Raw genomic sequence first — 5,035 nt, forward strand, 5'->3', positions numbered from 1 at the left:
AATTTTAGTCGTAAATTTTTTCATTTGAATTCTAGTAATTTATGAAGTCGTGATTTTGTGCAAAAGTCAAATAACAATACTCAACTGTCATACATTATTTTATCAATAAGAAGTTAACCGTTCTTGTTCGATCTCTCTTTAGACATGCTTGAACTTACACAAAACAATCTTTTAACAATCGATATTTCTTTTCTTTTCTTTTTTTAGGAGTAGACTAGAAGCATGTTGTCAGTAAAAATGGGTAAGGGGTAGGGGAAGTAGAAGCACAACACATCACATGTTAGTACGTTAAGGGGTATTTATATTTCACCAATGTATTATCTCTTTTACATTTGTCATGTTATGTTTATGTGTGTTTCATGATATAAATTTAAATCAAAAGAGATTACTTTTTTTTCTCAGATTGACCAGTATATAGGTAACTGCGTTGTGTGCTCTGTATTGTTCCTATACCAAGGCTCTTCATCTGCAAACATTCGATTTTTAATGTATTAGCTTATCCTTAGTATAATCTTAGCATCTTCTTCAGCAGTGTGTTTTTTCTTCTAGAAACAAGGTACCCCATTCTCAAGTTTCAGACGTTATCTCAGATTTAAGCAAGTGAAGCCCTACACTGTTTAGTTGTTTCTTGATGTATCACTCCTTAGACTTGCAGAACAATTCAATTAACACAAATAAAGTATTACTTTTACAAAAAGTACATCCCAGTCTGAAAACATGTCCACCTTAGCTTTTACCTGCTGCAAATGATTCAGTGCTTGAAACAGGAATAGTCGCCAAAGTTGTAGTTATTCTGGTGGAGTTCAGATCCCAAGCAGAAGTACTTCCATGTTGTTTCAGACCTGTTCGTAAACAAATGATTCATTGTAGGTGAGCCAAAACATCAAACTCTGACATGTTAATTCACACAACACAGTATGGTGTGTGTGTGTGTGTGTGTGTGTGTGTGTGTATTTATGTGTGTGTGTGTGTGTGTGTATTTATGTGTGTGTGTATGTGTGTGTTTGTGTGTACTAGTGTGTGTGTGTGTGTGTGGATGCTTGAAAGTGTGTGTGTGTGTGTGTGTGTATTTGTGTGGGTGTGTGTGTGTACTTGTGTGTGTGTGTGTGTGCTTGTAAGTATGTGTGTATGTGTGTGTGTGTGTATATGTGTGTGACTGTGTGTGAGTGTGAGGGGGAGAGTGAGATAAAGAGAGAGAAAGAAAGAGAGAGAGCGATAGATAAAGAGAGAGAGAGAAAGAGAGATAAAGAGAGAGAGAGAGAGGGAGAGAGAGAGAGAGAGAGAGAGAGAGAGAGAGAGAGAGAGAGAGAGAGAGAGAGAGAGAGAGAGAGAGAGAGAGAGAGAGAGCAGGGGAGAGAAATTAATGGAGAGTGAAAACAAAACTGGAAGGAAAAGAGACACACACACTGATAAACAGAGAGTAAACAATACTTACGATTCAGATGTAAATTAATTGTCGTCCGAAATGTGACACCAGATCCAAACCTACCGATAAACTGCAAGTCTTCATCTTCCAGGGAGTATGTCTTTTGTCTTAAGTAAAATACACGCGAGTTGTTGCCACAAGAACAGCCTATTTCGGAGATGCAGCTCCTGTTGCTGAACGTAATGTGGCACACAGGCTGCGAAAACTTTACAGTCCCTTTTTGCACTTTCACGGAGCTAAGGTATCCTCCACCATCAGCGCAGGAATTGTTGACCGTGAATACAACATTAACGTTGCTTTCCGATGGCTGTTCGATGCTCGTCTGGAAATATGCACCTAATCAAAGGAGCGCACACACACACACACACACACACACACACACACACACACACACACACACACACACACACACACACACACACACACACACACACACACACACACACACACATAAACACACACGATTAAACCTTGACTGTTTTGGTCGAGTTTGCAGACTCAAAGACGTAATTAAAGAGACTAAATAAAGACGAAAAAGTGTTTTGATTCGTGTTGTCAACTGTTCTGATGAGTTGACAGGATTTCGAGCTTTTTTTTTAACGGTTTTTCTTGTATCCGATCAGGAAGTATTTCGAGTTTGCTTTCTTATAACCGAGTCTACAGGAACAGGGTGAAACTATCAGGTTATTTGTTGTGTTGTCTCTGATAAATATGTTTTACCGGGTACTCGTTTATTTCAGCAATTTCACCAGAGCAAAATTCTTGTCTACGCTGTTCCGTTTGTTTAGTCACATTTAATAATGTGGTTGCTGAGATTCAGCATTGACCTTTTTCAGTTTATGCAGATTTTGTTATTCAACTTTGTCAATAATGTTAATGTTCCCTTCAGGGAAACCGATGCCGGTTTATTTATGTCAGACATGTTGACAGCAACTGAGGGATGGGCACTGTATCCACCGACCACATTCTGACTGCCCCCCCCCCCACCACACACACACCCACACACACACATGGAGAACAGGCTAACAGAGACACAAACAAATCTGATGAGTTTCACAAGGTACCCCAGAGCCATTGTGTAGCTACCATACTGGCATCGGGCCATTTGTTCAAGATTTACCAACTGAATCAACGGAAACGCTAGTAACCCTATATAAAAACGCTATGTATAACTGAATGGTTTACGCACCGGATGTATAGCTCCACACTCGAAATAATGCGTGCATCAACATATTTCAAACTATGAATGTCCACGTGCAGTGACTTAAGTTGGGTGTGATTACTCTGAAGCTGAGAGATATTTTCGCCACTGATTATCATCCAACGTTATGTTTTAATATCTATCCTTGAGTCGCCTTGTGGTGAGATATGTGCGCGTTATAGATTATCGTATTAATATTATTATTAATTCATTTGTCTGTAAACTGAAACAATCACTGAACATTTTACATTCAACTGTTGATTTTCCTTTTGGGTCTTTGTGTGTGGAGAAGAGTACATTGCCAATTTACCGAGAAGACATGCTAAAATCCCATTAAAGAATAATAATATGTAATGAACGTTTATTTAAGGACATTTATTATAAACAGACATTGCGGGATGTTCTCTCACCCTTGCCTCATGCTTTTTTTCCCCTGGTACAAGTCTGCGCTTACATTAAATAGTTCTAGTCAACAAAAGGTAATGTAAATAAGACAAATCGTGTTATTCCTTGAACATACTCACAAGTAACATCCTCACCGACAGCTTCCATTGTTGCGTACATAGCAAGAATAAAATACAGTAGGCACATATTTATCATTTGAAGACCACTGTAGCACGACCAAACTGTGTAAATACTGTCACAGTCACAAACACATTGATATATATATTGTGATTATATCCTTGCCGAAGACGTAACGTGTTTTATTTCCTTGTGAAAGTTCATTTTAAATAGTTGCGGAAATAAACTAATAAGGCGAAGTAACAAATAGGCCTCATTGCTAACCAGTCAATGACGTTAAGCTTAAAGTTGGTCGATTTACTGTTGTAGTATTTTTACATTGTGAGGATTTTTCTTTTCATTTGACTCAGTGGCATGTTGTTGTAATATCGCAGTGCAAAAAATGCTGATCTCACACACATCCACACATCAGCCATACACTCATGCGCACAGGTAGTTAGTACTAGAGCGTCAGCGGTATACCGACAAAAACTGATAAAACCGGTTAGAAGACAAACCGCATTATGGCACGCGTTCACGGTACCGGTTGGAACCGGTATTGTTCGTGCATTTGTGTACCAGTCAACGGAGACACTTGAATGCAATCATGGCAATGCGTGTGATATCTGAGCATGGCTTTTTCCACCGCTTGGGTTATTGTAACAGATTAGAGAGAATTACTGAAAGCAGAACATGTAAACCGTTTCATTGTTCAACACAAAAACATGAAGTAAACTGGCTTGTGGTATGCATAGCTTCAATGCTTTGCTTAAACACTATTTATTGAGATTGTTATGCTAAAATGTCGGTTTATCTGTACAAAATACACATACGACAAAAAAACAAATCCAAGTAAAATCGGTTTGGAAAATCGGATCGATACACAACTCCCTGCACAACTGACAAACCAGGTCCCTGAGGGCCTCACCTCAGCTGCTGTCCAAACACTCTGGAACTCACTTCCCTTAGCTGTTTGCCAATTTGCCTCACCAGCAGTATTGACAAATAACCTCAAGACCCACCTCTTTAAACTGGCGTTTTACCCATAAGAAGAATTGAAGCTGTTATGGAATATGTGGATGTAATTTGCAAGATAATACATGTTTTCCTTTACCTTTTACTGTATTATCTGATGGGGTTGTAAGATCTTAGCTTTGAAGTTGATATATGATGCATGGCACTGAAGGGCGATGATACGTGCCCAATGCTAAGTTTGTTTGGTTAGATATTTACGTGCTTTATCCTTTTTTTTTAACGTGCTGCTGCTGTTTATAAAATCTAAGTTAATAGCTTTCTATTGCTTGTATATTGATTTTTACAATCAATCGAATTTGATGTGTATTTGTGCGATGTATGTGAAAGTGTTTGTAGTCTTGTAATAGCTAGTACGTCAGGTTGTTCACCGTTTGATAGGTTGTGTTTTCCCTCAAAACCTATGTTAAACAGATACTATTATTTTCAATCTTGCATTGATGATTGGTGCTTTGTACTTGCCTGACTGTTTTATGTGTGTGTGAAATGTTACATTTGCATGTCAAGTTGCTGTTTGTAAAGTGCCCTGAGATTTGTATTTGGCGGGGAATAGCGCTTTTGACGGATTTTGTTTTAATTAATGATTATTATTAATTTGTTTTATTAATATTATCATTGTTGTTATCAATAGCATTAACTGCTTCTGACACGATGAATTGCTTATTGGTTCGAGAGGTAACTTAAGGGGACTAGACAGTTTTTAGTCCGCTTGCGTTGCTTCACGCACAATGCGGCCCCGTGAATCTTTCTCCTTCAGATCAGCTGGAAACTTCGTAAGACTCTTCTGTTTGCACAACGAGTAGGTGGCTTAATGTATTGTCTGTAGTTGACACTTTCATTTCAAAAACTGTGAAAACAAACGAATAGTTGTCATC

At 38.4% G+C, this 5,035-nt stretch overlaps 1 long non-coding RNA gene across 1 annotated transcript; it reads right to left on the reverse strand.

The window, feature by feature from the left end:
• Positions 1-721: 721 nt before the first annotated feature.
• On the reverse strand, positions 722-3,506 carry LOC138972918 (uncharacterized). Its single transcript, XR_011457811.1, has 3 exons — positions 3,152-3,506; positions 1,436-1,762; positions 722-842 (listed from the first exon to the last, which is right to left on the reverse strand). It is a non-coding gene; the product is annotated as an uncharacterized lncRNA (long non-coding RNA).
• Positions 3,507-5,035: the final 1,529 nt, after the last annotated feature.

This window comes from Littorina saxatilis, linkage group LG8 (genome assembly GCF_037325665.1).
Source record: "Littorina saxatilis isolate snail1 linkage group LG8, US_GU_Lsax_2.0, whole genome shotgun sequence".
Taxonomy (NCBI): Eukaryota; Metazoa; Mollusca; class Gastropoda; order Littorinimorpha; family Littorinidae; genus Littorina; species Littorina saxatilis.